Consider the following 19,052-nt stretch of genomic DNA (forward strand, 5'->3'; position numbering starts at 1 on the left):
ATTAGCATTACCTTTGGGAATGATCACACAGAATTTAGGAAGAAATCGCAGGGAAGTCTTCGAAGAAACAAAATGCATAGATAAATGTGTACTTAAACTTCTCTGGTGGAGTGCCTTCAGCCCTTCTCATTTTCCTAAAATGTCTTGCAAGTGCCTTACTAGCTTCAGTGTTTAAGAAGTACTGGCTGTGATGAGTTCACCACACAAAGGAATACGTATGTGCATCTAGATTCTTGCAAGTAAGTCTGCTTTGCAGTAAGTGGTCCCCACAAGTCCTGAAATAGTTTCCTTTATTCCTTCTGTGTGAGAAAACCCTGACATGTTTTAACCATTTTAAACTTTTTTTTTTTTCCCCAAATGAGATTACTTCTTTTCCATTTCCCACTGTTTATTTTAAGGGAGTTGTAACTGTTGAATCTGAGGGTTGCTAATAGGTTTTGAAGGGAATCGCAAAGGCAGCATCTTCCTACTTCCTGCCAGCTGGTCTGGACTTGGTTTCCACCAACACAAGAGCACAGGTTGAGTTGTCCTTTCCCACCTGGCTTCATGCAGGACCAGCTTCTCTCCCAAGTGCTCTGCTTCTGTCATCCCTCTTCCTCCTAGTTCTTTGTTCTTTGAATTGGATAAAAATTATTCTCAGGCTAAGGCAAAGTACTCTTTTATGAGGTAGTTCATTTGTGCTCCCATGATGTTTTCTCTCATTATGCAATAGTTCTAAAAACAGAACATATTCCTATTGATGAAGGGTCTTAATCCTGATACTGAAGTCTTCAGTAGCCATTTTGCGTCCTTTGTAGCGTGTGCTTTAGAGTGATCTTCTGTTTCGATGGTGGAATTTAAAGGGTTTAGTTATTAGTCAGTTTTTGGTTTTGTTTTTTAAATTGCCAACTGTAACTTAATAGCTACAGAACTGCTTCTTAACAGGTATCAGCAACAGAAATACAAATTTGCAACAATGAACTTTTTTTTTTTTCATTCTCTCCAATGAAGACTCTAATTTTCTGTTAGAAGATTCAGAAAGCAGTAGAATGGCTTCTGTTGATGAGAATCCACTTTATGGTTTTCAGTGCAGGGTGACTTGTCTCTGATCTGCTGTGGTACATCAATGCTGTTGATACTGAGAATCTAACTTTGTAAACTAGACCTACTAATTATAACACCATATGCTTGTTTACATAATATTATATAGCTTTCAAAAACTTTTCCTGTCTGTTGTTGTACTTATGGTAGCATATGCCAGTATTACCATTCAATTCATGAGAAATGCAGGCTCCCATTGGTTGACTGCCCAGCTGATTTTCATAAGGCCAATAGGGAGGAGAGCTGAATGAAGAACCAAGCCTTCAGCTTCTTGGACATCTTGTCTGTAGACATGGCTTCTCTTCTGGGCGCTAAAATGAAGTCAATTTATTCAACTCCAACAATCAGGTGATCTTTCATTTCTGTAAATATTTAGTCTACTTATTCACTAAGCGGAAGTTGAACAAGGGCAAACTTGTATCATTTTTCTTTATTTAAACTTTATTTAAAGTTAAATATATACATGTTTCTATGCTTCGGCGAAATTTTTGCTCACTAGAAAGTCGTTGAAGATTCTGGAGACTCGAAAGCCTCTTCACATGTTTGTCATATCCAAAACAAAAGGATACATTTTAAATGATGTATTAATTCCTTAACTGACTATCAAATTCTCATGAAGCAGAAAAGAGTACATAGTCACCCTCTTTTTATATTATCATTTTTATTTTATATTTGAATGTTCAGTTTAATTAGCAGAATATCAGAAAAGATAAAAAATAAACACCTTGTTCACGTGCACTACTTCCATTTTCTATGTATTTTTTAATGATAATTTACAAAATTTGAGACTTCATAAAATGCTTTATCTGCAAAATAATCAATATAGGGCACATTTACCTTTGGGATGCTACATAACAGTGTCTTAAATATTTTTTCCTTATTTGAGATATAATTGACATATCGCACTGTCTACGTTTAAGGTGTACAGCATGATTTGACCTACATATATCATGAAATTCCACAGTAACTTTAGTGAACATTCATCATCTCATACAGATACAAAGTAAAAGAAAAAGACTATTTTTTCCTTGTGATAAGAACTCTTAGGATTTCCTCTCTTAACATCTTTTATATATAACATACAACAGTGTTAATTATATTTATCGTGTTATACATTACATCTGTAGTTTTTATTTATCTTATAACTGGAAGTTTGTACCTTTTGACCACCTTCCTGCAATTCCTCCTTCCCCCAGTCCTTCACCTCTGGTAACGTCAATCTGATCTCTTTTCCTATGAGTTTGTTTTTTGAAGTATAGTTGACCTACAACACTGTTAGTTCCTGCTACACAACATAGTGACTTGGCATTTCTAGGCATTACAAAATGATCACTGTGATAAGTCTGGTTACCATCTCTCACCATACAAAGATTTTACACTATAATTGACTGTATTTCCCAGGCTATACATTTCATTCCTGTGACTCATTTATGTTGTAACTGGAAGTTTGTACATCTTAGCTTCCCTCACCTATTTCGCTCATTCCCCAGCCTCCCTCCCCTTTGGTAGCCCCCTCTTTTTAGATCTTCCCATTTCAAAACATAAATACATGTAAGAGGAAAATGAAGGTCAAAAACTCTGGAAATATAGGCTTTTAAAAAATGTCTCTCAAATTAAGTTTGACCTTTTGCTCACAAATAATCATTCCTGGAAGGGCTGTAGAGTAAGAATAGATGTGTGTTAAGTATGTACATACTTAGAGAAGTGCCAGGGATATTCCTAAATGTTTTCTTCAGTCGTTTCTGTGGAACTCCTTGGACCATGTTTTAGAAAATGGTTTTAATTTTCTTTGAGGGATTATCATAACTGAAAAGGTCACAGCAATCAGCTCCATTACTAATGCATTTGTACTTGCCAAGGCTCAGTCACGGGGAATCTCTCTGGTTTTCACATTCAATACTTTTCTTTTTGCTTTGTTGTTTGATAAGGGAGAAGAAAGTGTTGGCATGAAGGGGAAGTGAATTTGGTACCAACTCTTTTGTTGTTGTTGTTCCTGCAGCTCTGATCTTTGCCTTTCTTAAGCCTGTCATCTGTCAGGCAAAGTAAGAGTACTACTACATTAAGGGTTTTAAAAATGAATCGATCATTTCATACTTTCGGAAAACACATTCAAGTAATCTTTAAAGTACCATTCTGTGTAGGCGATAAATTCAAGGTTCCAGCATAACGTATACATAGTGAAATTTTTTTTTTTTTTTTTTTTTTTTTTGCGGTACGCGGGCCTCTCACTGTTGTGGTCTCTCCCCTTGCGGAGCACAGGCTCCTGACGCGCAGGCTCAGCGGCCATGGCTCACGGGCCTAGCCGCTCTGTGGCATGTGGCATCTTCCCGGACCGGGGCACAAACCCGTGTCCCCTGCATCGGTTGGTGGACTCTCAACCACTGCGCCACCAGGGAAGCCCCAGTAGTGAAATATTTTAACCTTTCATTTTATGCTTCTCAACATTTTACAAAGCGTTTTTCTGTTCATTTTAGTTGGTGCTAAAAAACATGACTTCTAAAATTTTCTTAATAGAACTAGTTGAGTGATGTGAAAATTATTTTGTTTCCTCAGTACAAATTTTTATTTCTAATATTAGGTCAAGTTTCTTAAATTAACAGTATAACTGTGGGTTCTTTTTTATTACTAGCCAGGGTAAAATTTTAAATATTTAATATTATTAGGTATTGCCAAGATGTAAAGGACAATATCTATTCTCATATAGTTTATCTTAGTCATCATGGGCTTTATTCTATGCCATTTCGTGCTTTAGATATTAGTTCTGAGGGAAAATCTGAGGAACTCATTAAAAAAAGGGCAGGTGTCCAATAAATTTATTTTTTTGCTCCTGTATAAATATTTGTATTCTTTTAGCATCTACTAAGCGTGTTTCCAAAGCCCAGTATTTTTTAAAATAATAGTGGATAATGGTATGTAAGAGCAGGATCTTAGGCATCAGGGAATAATAAAAACCTGGAAAAGTTTGAACTAAGTAGCACTCCCGTGTAGTTTCCAAATTCTGGGGCTATTTAGCACTTCCTGGTATGGCATAGAGCTTGGGAACCTTGGAAGCCGCCCTCACTCTGGTTATCTATAAAATAGGCATTAAAGTTTCTATTTTATTGGATGTTAAGAGGGTGAAATGAGATAGTTTATAGGAAGACACTTATTCCAGTATCTCCCTCCTGATGTTTAAACATGACGTGATATTGAATCCATGTTTATGTTACTGGGATGTGAGCTAAGAGTTGAGTAGGAGCCCTTTTGTATGTTTCAGTTGAACCTGTGTGCCAATCACAGTGACCTACAGTGAATACGAACATAGGTGATTCCACACTGGGTTAGGTCGTGTAGAACATAGTTGGTGTCATCAGAGTGAACGCAACAAAAACAACAAAAACCTGTTGATATTCAATATATTTGTAAGGATGAGGAGAAACAGTCTTGTACTCTGGTAAGCTTGTTTTATGCATACTGTTCAACTCATTAATTCCTGGCACCTTTATATAAGGAGACATGTTCAGGGATTTTTAAGAGTAAAAAACTGAAAAACATATATTTTGATCAACCTGGGAATAATTAAATAAATTAGGTATACCCAAAGTATAGAATGCTGGTAGGTAAAAAGTATGAGTTATGTTTCTGACATGGGAATGTCTTTGATACATATTGTTAACTAAACACAGAAGTTTGCAAAACCTTTGCAAAACCTCTTGATCCCACATATGTACAATAGTCTCACCCAAACAACACAAAAGATGTCTGTGTATGCGTATAGCTAAATGCACGGAGAAGGGTCTGAAATCGATAACAAAGGTTGCTTCTGTGGAGGGACATAGATAAGGTAGGAGCAGTAAGGGAGAGTTTTCAAATTTTTCTATATTGTTTACATTTTCTTACAATGAGGATATTTTCATGTATTACTTGTATATATAACTGAGGGAAAAAAGGAGGTAAAGCACTCAATCATTTTGTAAAATTGGTAGCATCTAATTGATGGACACATGAGCATCTCCATTCACAATAAAGGACAAGTAGTGATTAAAAAATACATAAGAACCAGCCCTTAAGGAAGCAATAAATTACTTACGGCAATAATTACACAATAACAAATTATACAACACTAAATTACTCAGTCGTAAACTCATTGTGCCTGGGCCCTTCACCAGCCTTTAGTGATCATGAAATGAACTTCAGTATTTGACAGTGTTTAGGATTGAAGAGGTAGGCAGACGGTAACCTCTCCTGGGCGTGAAGTGTAAGTGTAGTGGTGGGCATTGGATTCAAACAAGGAGTTTAAAGAGATACTGGCTTGCTTAATTTGTTCACTCTTCTGTTCATTCTTTTACTCTTTCATGCATTGTTTCCTGAGAAGCCGCTTTGTATCAGGCCCCAAACAAGCTGCTAGAGACACAGACCCAAGTGAGAAACCATCTTTGTCCCCGTGGGCCTCATCCAGTGACAAACATTCAGAAAGTGAATTATAATTTCTTGGGAAAATACCAGTCATTAAAGCACGGAGTCAGTAAGATCAAAGCATACAGAAGGGTGGCATTGACCTGAAAATGAGACAGGAAGGCTTTCTGAATGAAGTAGCCGCCACCTTGGGTTTTAAAACAAGCAAGAAGTACTCTGGCAGACAACAAACCTGTGTTGCGGTGGGGAGAGTTGTGTCCAGTAGAGAGCATGTTTGGGGAATTGCATGCAGACTGGGATTGCTGGAGACAAAATACAAGACAAAATGTCCTCTCGGTTTTCCAGCAGAAGGAATTCCAGTCTAGCACTCTGTGAGCAGTGAAGCAAACAAGAGCTAGTGATAGATTGATTTTTTTTTAAAAATAAAGCACTGGGAGGATTAGTGTATTGAGTTTTGCTTTTTGCTTATTGCACCTTCCTACTGGAACCAACCTCTTTAAGGAGCACAGTACACTCTCTTTAGTCCAAGTAAGGGTGACAGCTTGCTGTCGTGATGTTTTCCAGGCTTCCCTTTATAAACGTGTCTTCAGGCTGGGCTACCATTGCCATTTAAATTGCTTCATTGTAGACTGTCAAGGGTGCTGCTTTCTATGTGAACTTTGAGGTTAAGGACCAGTCTTTATACAATGTTCTCTTCTGGAGTTTCTCAGATATTTGGGAAGGATATACATTCACACACTCCTTAACAGAGAACTGTCTTGCCAGTTATTTAAAGATCTGAGTATCTGATGTTTTAATTGCTTTGAGAGAGAGGAAGGTGGGGAATGGCCTTTGAAGGTTACTGAATGATTAGGATCTAGGCTGGTCTGCTTTTAAGGAAATGGGTGCATTTGAGAAGCTATGTCTTCCTTTCGTTACTGTTCCTGCCTCATTTGGATTTACCAGTTAGAAAGCCAAATTGCTTTAAATATGGTGTCCGTGGGTTTGTATGTGGTTTAGAATCTGCCTTCCATTCCCTCCGTCTACCAACTCAGAAGTTACATGTTATTTACACTACTCCTGGTGCTCTTGGGTCCCTCAAAGCCCCAGAATAAATTTATACTTGGGAAGGTAGGTATATTAAAATTAAAAATATACTTTATTATATCTATGATAACTGGGTACAGTCATCCTCCAATGATGCTGAGCCATTGTTATGAAAGCAAGATTTCAAAGAGGGTTTAAAACCTACCAGTGTCCTATAACTAATACATTTATTGTATTAGTTTATGTATGTATTGTTTCTCCAACAATACATAAAGAAGCAAGCAAGGAAGGTGACACCTGCACAATGACCAGGGAGTTTAAGCTTAGCTTGGATCTCTGAGATTAAGAAGAGCTATCTCTTCTTCACAGCCTTATAGGTCAACGGGAAAAATCGTAAAAATCAATTCTTGCAGTAGCCAGGAACATCTGAAAGGAAATAAAAACTTGCTTATTATGGTGACATGGTTTAACACCAGCTAAGAATCTTAGAAATGAATTTTAAAGTGTGAAGTCTGGCAACAATACATTTAGCACAATCTTTTGCTGGAAATGTAGCAATCACAAACTGTCATTTCTTTCTATATTAACCAGTAATCATCTTATCAGATATGGGGTATCAAAATAATGCTATGTATATATGTGTATGGATATATTATACATAATTCAAAGGAAACTTGAAAGTATTAATTATTCATTAATTATATTAATATGTGTAAGTGTTTACTTACTCATTATGTTGCTCTATTTAATTCAGAGGAATTCCGTAGGTATTAAGTATTCGTTAAAACAATACATAAACACATGTAAGGATAGTTTAACTTTCTAAGACATTAGTTATTCTTTTTGATGTTCATGTGAAATGTATGCAGACTTCATGGTCAGGTCTAATAGCGGCTTCATTGAATGGGTCTTCATTGGACTCCTACTTTTGTGGTAGGCACTACTGTAGGCCCAGGGAACATGAAAGTGAACCAGACAGACAAGGTTCCAATTTTGTCTGAGCACATAGTCTAGTGGTAGAGGAGACACTGATGACAAATGGCTTACTTTTGAAATGAGTTATTCAAGAAAAAAGATGATTTCCAAAAAATGATAAGGATTATGAAGAAAATAAAGGGAAAGAATGAAAGAACATAAGAGGCTGAGTAGGGAAAGGGCAGTGGAACGGGTGGGTAGGAGGAGGGCAAGGAGGGAGGACGGCTTTAGATAGCATAGTCAGAGAAGGCCTTCCAGAGAGTGATGCCAGCTGGAGGAGCCACCCATGAGAACATCTGGGGAGGAGCTCTCCAGACTGATGGAAGCGCATACCTCAAGGCCCCGAAGTGTCCAAACATTTGGCATGATTAAGGCACAGGGATAACCCTTGTAGCTCTTGGGTAGTTAATAGGCAGAGCTGGGTACTGGAGGAGATCTGAGAGTGGTGAGCAGGAATCAGATCATAAAGGGCCTTTTGGACCAAGGCGAGTTCTTGGAATTTTATTCTAAGTGCATTCAGGAGCCAATGGAGATTTTAAAACTTTTTATCACAAAAATTTCAAACATACACGAAAAATGGAGAAATAGAATGACTCCCCATGTACCCATAATCCAGTTTCAGTAATTAGCAACTCATGGCCAATTTTGTTTTATCTATGCTGTCTCCCCAACGCCATCACATAATTTGAAGTTTGAGGCCTGTCATTTTCTTTGTGAATATTTCACTATCTCTAAAGCATAGAAGCTCTTTTTCAAAACATAGACATAGTACCATCATCACACCTATAACTGTTCAGTAATTCTTTAGTATCATCAAATATCTAGTCTCAGTTGGGATTTTTAGCAGGGGAGTGGTATTACCTAATTTACAGTCTTTAAAAAAAGAGTTCCTACCCTGTTGTATATATCAGAGCTTAGTGGAAGCTGGGAGATCACCTAGGGACTCTTTGTTTGGGTTTGGCATCAGTGTGGCCCGAACAAGAGTGTGATGATGGAGACAGAACTGACCAGTTTTGGAGGCAGAACCCACTTGTTGATCTTTAGTATAATTTTGGCTTAAGACACTGAGTGACTGGGGGAGAATAACAATCGAGATGGAGAAGACTTGAGGAGAACAGCTGTGGAAGGGGAAATTAAGAATTTCATTTTGGCCTTAATTTCACCTCTGAAAATGGAGAACAATTTTTATATCAGCCTTAAAAAGAAAAAGGGAAGATAAATGGTATTATGCATCCACATTTATAGGTACTTACCTTTAATCCTGCTCTAGGATATATGTTAAGGGGAATGTGATAACGGAAGAAATAGTTTCTGTTCTTAAAAAAAGTATGGGTTTACTTGAAATCTATTCAGGTCAACTCAAGGAAAGCCTTGCACTGAGATTGCTTTGAAAGATAATAAGAAGTCTGAGACGTCTGGCTGTCCAGTAACACTGCCTTCCACCAGCCTACCACAAATACAGTGACCTTACTTTCTGAACCTGAAATTGAGACCAAGGATTTGAAAATTGAGAGTGTACTTAGGGATAGTATGTAAGAATATAGGACATCAGAGCCGACTTGGGGAAAAAAACTAGAAACCTTAATAACTATGATCCCCACCATTTTTACCATTAGTTTCCACTCAAAAATTCTCTGCAGACACTGGCCTCTGAACTGGTTTACCATCTATTATTAACATGTATAAATTAATGTATGATCATTGCTCATTGTTACCTGTTCCAGAAAAAACCTCTCCCCTCTTCCTCCTTTTCCTTCCGCTTTCTCTTTGAAGCCTCACCTTGCTTTTGAGACCTTCTTTTTAACTAAAATCAGGCCCACCCAGGATTATCTCCCTAATTTAAATTTGAATGATTAGAAATTTGAATTACATCTGAAAAATCCCTTCACAGCAGCACCTAGATTAGTGTTTAAATTGAATAAGTGGGGGTCATTGCCTAGCCATAGTGTCCTCATCTATTTAAAAGGGATAATACTTCTTGTTTGGGGAGTTTAATGAGTTGTAGCTTAGCGTAGTACTTCATACATGGTACCTCCTCATTAAGGATTAACTCTTCTGTATGGTGGGGTGGGAAAGCCAAATGGTCATCACCTTATGGTGACAAAGGATCTGCCAAAACTAGATAGCATGTTGTTGACTGACAGAAGCTAGACACAAAAGAGTCCCTCGCATATAAGACATGAAAATGGTCAGAATTCACCAATGGTGTTGGAAGTCCGGATGTTGGTTACCCTTGAGGAGGTGGTCTCTGGAAGGCTCCATGAGGTGGGCTCTGGGGTGTTGATAATGTCTCATTTCTTATTCTGAGTGTTGGTTATATGGAAGTGTTCAGACTGTAAAAATTCATCGAACCTGTATATGTATACTGATTTTACTTAAATAAAAATTTAAATACAATTAGATGATAGATACCAACATTATGGATAGATAACCTTGTTGTATGTGTCACGTAGGGTGTGGATGTGTGGATGTGTGTGTGTTTTATCATTGCACAGTAGGGTAGTAAGTAGAAAAATCCTTCCTCCCGAATCACAAATATGGCAGTAGCTCAGAGGAAGGATGGGAGAGGGCCTTCATTAGCATATTTGACCCTATCTCGTAAAATTATTTCTGGGGAGTTTCTGTGGCTGTATCTAATGAAATTAGAATGGCTATCAAAACATTGTGAGAATCCTTTTGGACAAAAAGGCATTCTTCTCACAAGACTATTAACTCAGGGACCAGAGCAATTGAGTTTCCTTTTACGAACTGAACTTTTCTTTGCAAGACCAGTAAGTTGTCTGTTTCAAAACACAAATGCAGTGAGCTTGCGTGCTCATTATCTGTTTGTCTTATGCTACCTGCATTTTCTTTTTTTATGATCAGAGTCTAGGAAAGCAATTAAAAAAAAATCCCATGTCTGCACCAGAGTAATATGATCTGACACTATTGTCTAAAAAGTATAAATGAGGAATTATAATATCATTTCACAATGATAAAGGTGAACATTTGTATTTCTAGATATTGGCTTGGATACCAATACATATTTTTAGTATATTAAACAAAATGTTATATTTCCCCTTAACATTTGACTGTTGATGATGTTGTTTCATACTTTAAGTCAGCAGTGTCCAATAAGGCTTTCTGCAGTGATGGACCTGTTCTATTATGTGTGCTGTCCAGTATGGCAGCCACTAGTCACACGTGGCTATACACACTGGAAATGTGCCTCGTGAACTAAAGGAAGCACAATATTAATATTATTTTATCTTAATTAATTTAAATGTAAATAGCCACAGCTGGCTAGTGGCCAAAGTGTTGGACGAGGAGGTTTGAAATCTGAGTAAAATATGGTGTTCGGACCCAGGCTGACTGTGCTTAATCCTTTTCAAAGAACTTCTCAAGAGTTCATCTACAGAATGTTTTTCTCAGCCTCATTACTGGTCTTCTGGTGGAAAAGTCCCCTTGTAAAGACATAAGGAGGTCTCAAGGTTCTTAAACATACAGCACAAACACCTACTGGAGTGCTTTTACCATTTCACCAATTCCTTCATTTCCTTAATCTCCTGGGCACTGTCCTTTCTCTCCCATCACAGGCTATGGCTGTCTTGAGGGTTGTGTTCCCAAGATTCTGGGACATAGTAAGAAGTCAGTAAGCAGTAAGCAAATAAAGGTCTGCCACATAGTAGGAGTTTGAAAATGAAGAGTGTATATTATTATCGTGGTTATTGCCACTATGAAGCACAGTCTGGAGTGACAGGGTCATCTCTTTGTGGTTTACTGTAAGCCAAGAGGTGTGGAGGATGAATTTACAATATTAAAAAGCATTCAATGATAAAAACAGCCAAAAGAACCCTAAAAAAACAACTGACAGCTCTCTCTCGTAACCATCTCCACACTCTTCATAGTTTGTAAAACTTACTTAGGAATTGATTTATAAAACATTTTCCATTTTGTTTAAAAAATGTCAGGAAGAGGAGGCAGTAATTAAAGAGGACTAACTAAAGAAAGCAAGAACAGAGGAATACAAGGGTCGGATCACTATTCCATAGACTGTTTTTTTTAATTAAATTTTTTTTTAATTGAAGTATAGTAGATTTACAGTGTTGTGCCAATCTCTGCTGTACAGCAAAGTGACTCAGTTACACACATAGAGACATTCTTTTTTTTACATTCTTTTCCATTATGGTTTATCACAGGATATTGAGTGTAGTTCCCTGTGCTGTACACTAGGACCTTGTTGTCCATCCATTCTATATGTAATAGTTTGCATCTACTATCCCCAAACTCCCAGTCCATCCCTCTCCCTCCCCTCCTCCCCAACCATTCCATAGACTCTTGGAGCTGGAAAACATGTTGGGTGTCAACTCCCTTCATGTGAAGATGAGATAACTTAAGCACAGAGACCAGAACTAGTTGCTATGTAATACTTGTTTTATTCAAGGGTCTCGTAAGAATATTTTTGAACAGTGATGCATAGTTAACCTAATTGGGGACAAATGCTGTATATATTAAAGCAGGACCCCAAGAGTTGTTTAGTTAAGCCATATTCTTCCTTCTTCCGGGAAATCACTGAACAGAGGCAGGTGAAAAACATATGCCACAGGACTTGCAGGCAGCCCTCACATTTCAAGAGAAAATACAGATAATGAAAACGTAACGCACTGGAATTAAGCTATCTCCCTGGCAAGAGTCAGGAAACTTTCAATTCCTTACTTAGCCCGACTTGGGTAACGAAAATATGATTTCCAGGAGTAGGAGAGTGATCCTCTGGGGAACCCTGTCTCACTCACAAGCAGAGTTAAGGTATTTGAGTTCTGAAACATATGCCAAAAAATCCAATAACATATGAAACAGCCAAATATGTTCATTTTTATTAAGAATCTCAGTAAATGTCATTTTCTGGTGCCAGTGAAGTGCTGTGAAACTGGTGGGGAGTGTTTGGGGATTCCACTGAATCACGGATGGTTGCAGGTCATTGCTCCAGCCCACCTTTTTAATATGTGTTGTGTTATGTGGTTTAGTCCGAGAAGAAAACTTATTTTGGCTTACTTCCTTCACACGAATGGGAAGAATTTTGATTTGCTACGTACCTCTGAGCTCTGGTACGTTTTCTCATCCTCCTAACTGCTAGTTTATTTATTTATTTATCCTTAGTATTTATTTATTTATTTGGCTGTGCTGGGTCTTAGTTACCACACGCAGGATCTTTAGTTGCGGCACGAGGGAACTTTTATTGATAGTTGCGGCAGGCATGCAGGATCTAGTTCCCCGACCAGAGGTCGAACCCGGGCCCCCTGCGTTGGGAGGTTGAGGTCTTAACCACTGGACCACTAGGTGAGTCCCTAACTGTTAGTTTATTGAGGTTAAGTGCTTTCTTTTGTGGATGTGTGGAAAGGACTTATGAGTTTTCTTTAAATTAAATCTGATTCAATTACCACATTAGATAGGTAGACGTTTCTGCCAGAGAAGAGAGAGGCTCACTTTCACATAGAGGGCCAGAACAGTTTTAGACAGGAGGTGAGACCTGAGTGTCCACAGAGGGAAGCTTGCTGGGAAGCCAGCACTTGCCAAGGAAAAAGGACTGCAGCGTGATTATTACTTCTCATTCTAGAGACACTCACATACTCCTCTGAGTCCCCTTCCTGACTGTTCCTCCCTCCTCTATATCTAGACTCTGGTGACAACTAACTGGCGCTTTCCCTGCTTGCTTCCTTCCAGCCTGGAGACTGTCCGTTTCTCATTTTCTCAAAGTACTTCTTACCTGCAGCCACGGGTCATAGCAGACACACTAAAGCTTTAGGCTAACGGAGGGGGATCACAGAACATAGCAGTATAATACAGGCAATAATTTTTAATTGAACAGAGGACAGCTCTCTTGTAAAAATCCATTGGTCATTCTTTGACACAGGGCATCTCTCCCAGATGGTGTGCCAGGTCGAATTCCCCTGGGGCCAGTTGTTAACATCTGCTCCAACCTGTGTCTTCCTACAGTCATGACATCTCCTCTCTGTTGGCGGACCTCATCCCATGATCCAATATTATGTTTTTTCTTTTTTTTTTTTTTACAAATTCATTCATTCATTCATTCATTCATTCATTATTTATGGCTACATTGGGTCTTCGCTGCTGTGCACAGGCTTTCCCTAGTTGCGGTGAGCCGGGGCTACTCTTCATTGCAGTGCGCAGGCTTCTTACTGCAGTGGCTTCTCTTGTTGCGGAGCATGGGCTCTAGGTGCGTGGGCTTCAGTAGTTGTGGCTCGGGGACCCTAGAGCACAGACTCAGTTGTTGTGGCACACGGGCTTAGTTGTTCCGAGGCATGTGGGATCTTCCCAGACCAGGGCTCGAACCTGTGTCCCCTGCACTGGCAGGCGGATTCTTAACCACTGCGCCACCAGGGAAACCCAATATTATGTTTTACAAACAGAGGATCCAGCCACCCTGGGTCCCTTCAGCAAGGTAGACTCACAGAAATGTTGAAGTGACCATTTTTCCTTTAACGTGACTGAATTCCTAAGCAGGGCTTTGTCCTCTACCAGTCCTGTTAATGGAAATAAAAAGAAGAAGAAGGTTTTAGTTGGTCTTAGCCCAGAATATGCTGTTTATAGGTCGTCTGTCTCCTCCCCCATCCTACCATTGTTTCAAGTTACAGCTCAGTTTTGTCGATCCCCAAATCACTGTCTTAAAAGAGGACACATGTTGTGCTCACTTCAGCAGCACATCTACTAAAATTGAAATGATACGGAGAAGAGTAGCATGGCCCCTGCACAAGGATGACAGATTCGTGAGTCATTCCATATTTTTTGAATTGGGAGATTGGGATTGACATACATATATATACTACTACGTATAAAACAGATAACTAATAAGAAGCTACTGTATAACACAGGGAACTCTACTCGGTGCCCTTTGGTGACCGAATTGGGACGGAAATCCAAAAAAGAGGGGATATATTTATACATATGGCTGATTCACTTTGCTATACAGCAGAAACTGATACAGCAGTGTAAAGCAACTATACTCCAATAAAAAAATTAAATTAAAAGCTACTACTGAATTCTGATGTTCAAAAAAAAGGACACATTTTGCTTTAAATGCTTATTAATTATTTCTATAGTATTTAACAGAGCAGCCTTTTGGGAGGTAAGCCTGTCTACTACTTCTGCTTATCTCCCTTGGGATATTAAGCTCCAACTGAGTGCTGTGTGACATACGAGCACCAGGCTGCATGCTTTCTTGTGTCTGCCCTTTCTTTCCTCTCTGCCTGGGAGGGCCTCTCCAGCTCCCTCCCCGCACCCCCAGTCCTCAGGACATTTCTATCTGGACCATACCTCCTGGTCTTTTAGCCTTCTTTTTGAACTTTCTCCCACTCCTTAGGCAAAGACAGACATTCCGTCTGATTTCTGCCAATATCCTTTGCGTCAGTTATCAGCTCTCTCATTTTCCGTTCCATTGGCAGTTGCTCCTTTAGATTGTAGATCACTTCAGAGGAGGCACGTACCTGTCTCTCTTGTTTTCCTAGGATCTGGTGTAAGTCCTCAGGAAGTGTTTGCGTGAAAGAGTGAACTAAGGTGGGACATTGTAAGAATATCCAGTTTACTCTGTCAGTATGTAGTTAACCACATCCCTGGATGAAGCATCTTACCAGCTACCCAGGGGATAAAAGACGAGTAGGGACCTAGGGCTACCATAGCGGAACAGAGTGTGGTCTGTGAACTATTAAAAAATCAGTATGTGATCATTCTTGGAAGGGGGACAGAAGCAAAGTGCAGTGAAAGATCCAGTAATGGAGAAATTATACCTAGTTATGGAAGAGGACAATTTAACAAGCGGTACTCCTGTATTGATTTGAAATCTGAAAATCCTGGTGACAGATATAAAGAGAAGGCGCAGCCTGCCCTCATGGAGAATATGGTTAGGGAAGCCATACAATTTGCCTTCCAAAAGAGGAAGTTTGCGAGAACATGGATAAACTGGAACTTCATGGTTACCCTGATTATAATCTAGTAGGAACATAAATACAAGGAGAGACTTCATGAAGGGAACCTTTAGAAGATCCTTGAAAAATCAGTGAAGACACCTACAAGAGCAGATTATAGGTCTTGAAGGAAAAGGAAACACACTCTTTATTAAAAAACAAATTTTCTTCAATGCTTAGGTTAATTAACCTCTGCATTTACAGAAAAATGGGTCTACTCCTTGTTGTTTGTCATAGTTTTGTGTAAGGATCAGCTCAGGACAGTTTTACCTTGACCAGTGTGTATATACTGACAGTACATGGTATATGTAGTGGAACTTCAGAATAGGAAGCTTGGATTCTCCTTTCAACTTGATTTTGGGCAAGTTAAACAACCTATATAGACCTCACTTTTCTATAAGATGGGGATAAAATGAGAAAAAAAATAGCTACTTCACATGGATTTTTTTTTTTTTGGAGGAATAAATATGTTAAATTTCTTAGCATGGTGCTTAATAGGAACTCTGTAAAGATGAGCTGTTATTGTTAATTTTTTATTTTGTATAGTTAAAACTTTACACAGGACACAAAGACATACTTCTACAAGTTGATTTAAAAGCTACCAGGCTTAGGGCTTCCCTGGTGGCGCAGTGGTTGAGAGTCCGCCTGCCGATGCAGGGGACACGGGTTCGTGCCCCGGTCCGGGAGGATCCCACATGCTGTGGATAGGCTGGGCCCGTGAGCCGTGGCCGCTGAGCCTGCGCATCCGGAGCCTGTGCTCCGCAACGGGAGAGGCCACAACAGTGAGAGGCCCGCGTACCACAAAAAAAAAAAAGCAAAAAAAGCTACCAAGCTTAACATGTTGTTTTGACAGCCATGCAAGCATCAGGAAAAAAGATGACAAAACACAGGTACAGAACTGTGACCTCACTGGACTTTGAGAGGGAGGAGACTCAGGGGCATGCCTGGTCAGCTGGGGGTGCTCTGAATTCCACTGAGGGCTGCTGAAGAGGAGAGAAACCAGAGGTCTCTCCTAGGTAGTGAGATCCAAAGTTTCAGTCATTTCTCAGAGAATTCCCAGTGGTGCTAAGAAAGCAATTTAAACCTGTATCTGGGGTGGAGACTTAGCAGGGGGCTTTGGAAGAAGCCTCTGGCAGCCTGTAATTATGAAAATAAAAGTCTAATAGTATGAAAGACAGTGATTAGATTAGCAACACTTAAATTCATTGAATAGTGAAAAGAGGGCTGAGCTTGTAGACTCTCAACAAGCTTGTTGCTTAGGAGTCGTGAAGGGAAGTCAACTGTGTGTGTGCAGCTTTTATATTAGTAAATAAAAACTCTCCTGTGAGTACCTCAGGAAAGAAGTGTTTTTATCATGGAACAAAGCACAGATTGGTTATGCACTGCATAGATGCCGTATAATACAGGGTTAAGAGAACAGACTCTGGTGCGTGACACACTTGAATTTGAGTCCTACTTCTGCTGTTTCCTAGCTGTGTGACTCTCTTAGCTTGGACTGCTATAATAAAATACTATGGACTGGGTGGCTTAAGTGACAGAGATTTATTTCTCACAATTCTGGAGGCTGGGCATCCTAAGATCAGGGTACCAGCATGGTCGCCTTCTGGTGAGGCCTCTCTTCCTGGTTTGCAGACAGCTACCTTCCTGCTGTGTCCTCACATGGCAGAGAGTGAGCGCTCCTGTCTTCTCTTCTTGTGATGAGAACATGAATCCCATCATGAGGGCACCAGCTCCATGACCTAATCTAACTCTGATTACCTCCTCACGGCCCCACTTCCAAATACCATCCTACTGGGGATTAAGGCTTCAACATATGGATTTGGGGGGATGCAGACATTGCATCCATAGCAGTGACCTTGAGCAAACATTTAGGCTCTTCATACCTAGTCCTCCCCTACAAAACAAATAATATGAGTACCTCCTCAAATCGGGTATTTTAATAAAGAGCTTGCACAGGGCCTGCCATAGAGCTAGTGCTTAGTAAACATCAGCTCTCCCCATGGAACTCTGCTGTGTAATGCCCGCCTAAGGGGAGCTTGAGCCCCGGGAAGAGTGTCTCCCTTCATTTGTAATGAACTGTTTCCTCGAGTGTGGGAAGAGATCCTTTTAGATGAAAAAATATATATGAACATGTATGTGTATGTGTTTTAATAGCCAAAAGTTAATTGCAATATGATTTGGAAATATATATAGTCCCCAGAAAACCCATTATTTTACAAATTTTGTTGATTAGTATTGAGGCTTGAGTAAAAAATATTGTGTGGAAAAAAACTGAGTAAATAATTGGTACACGTGGTACCGAGAAATGGCACAAACTGTACAGGAGGGAAGGTGAATGATGGAAATTTGGGGAACATGCAAGGGACTGTGGAGGAATAAATTTTCTTCTCTAGGGCTTGTGTTTTGCCCACCCTAGTAAGAGGGACCAGGGCTGTTTTCACAGAAAGAAGATATTGTTTCTCATGTTAGATGAAACTTCAGCCAGCTGAGTCACATGTAAGCTCAGTTTCGCTCCCTTGATTATCCTCTGAGTATAACTGCTAAACTGGCAGGTTCATTTTTTTCATGCCAGATTTTGTTTTTTGAGCACTTACTGCCTACTGGATTCTGCTCTGGTTGCTGGGAAGATAGTAATAGGCAAGATAGACAAGGCCTCTCTCCTGATGGAGTGTAAATTTCTGTGTGTGTGTGAGACTGTGTGCGTGTGTTTGTGTAGAGATAATCAATAAGAAAACTCATAGAAAAGAGAGTAATTTCACATACCAAGTGCAATGAAAAACCTTAACTAGGGCAATGTGATTGGGAATGGGAAAATGGATGCTCTACTCTAGATAGGAGAATCTTTGAAGAGGTGACTTTGAGTTAATATCTGAAGGAAGAGAAGGGACCAGCCATTAAAAAAACAAAAACAAAAAATCTATGGGAAGGGTATTCCAGGCTGAGCGAGCATCAAATATCAAGAGTTTGGAATGACAGGGATTGGCCATGTTTTAGTAATAAGAATGGTACGAAAAGAAGTTGCAGAACTAGGTACGTGGCCAGATCACGAAGGAGCCTTGTGGGCAGTGCGCAGAAGTTTGCATTTTATTCTAAGTACGCGTCGAAGCCCATGGAGAATTTTAAGCTGAGGAGTGATATGATCTTACCTGATACTCTCATAGATGACTGTGGCTGTTGGAAGGAGAGTGGACTGTAGGGGAGCCAGGTGGGAACATGTATGCCTGTTAGGTGACCCAGGCGGGTGGTAATGGGGGGCAGTGTTCTGGTTTTCCTTTTATACTGAACTTGCTGTTCTCCCGGTGCACTTGTTTTTCTCCCACCCAGAATCTTGGACTATCTACTCTGAAGAGTTCTGTTTGCCCAAAACAAAGCAAAAAAGGTTCAGAAAACAGAACAATCTGTTGATCATAACACGTACTAAGTTAGTGGATGAGAAAGGAAGCTAGATGGAGCGGTTACTCAAAGATACTTTTACAAGATATTTTGTTTTCCATTTAGCATTTGGGACCAGTTGAATTCACAGTTACATGATTCTCAGGAGCTGTGAGGGTACATTAAGAATAATAAGGACATTGGCTAAATTCTTCAGGCAGTATGGAGCCATAATATACCACATGT

The 19,052-nt window shown here is 39.6% G+C and overlaps 1 protein-coding gene and 1 non-coding gene across 2 annotated transcripts in view; both read left to right on the forward strand.

The window, feature by feature from the left end:
• FHIT (fragile histidine triad diadenosine triphosphatase) overlaps nucleotides 1-19,052 on the forward strand; it is a 754,377-nt gene that overhangs the window by 286,660 nt on the left and 448,665 nt on the right. The window lies entirely within an intron of this gene.
• Nucleotides 14,158-14,260, forward strand: LOC136130144 (U6 spliceosomal RNA). Its single transcript, XR_010656334.1, has one exon. It is a non-coding gene; the product is annotated as a U6 spliceosomal RNA (small nuclear RNA).

Source organism: Phocoena phocoena, chromosome 10 (genome assembly GCF_963924675.1).
Source record: "Phocoena phocoena chromosome 10, mPhoPho1.1, whole genome shotgun sequence".
Lineage (NCBI taxonomy): Eukaryota > Metazoa > Chordata > Mammalia > Artiodactyla > Phocoenidae > Phocoena > Phocoena phocoena.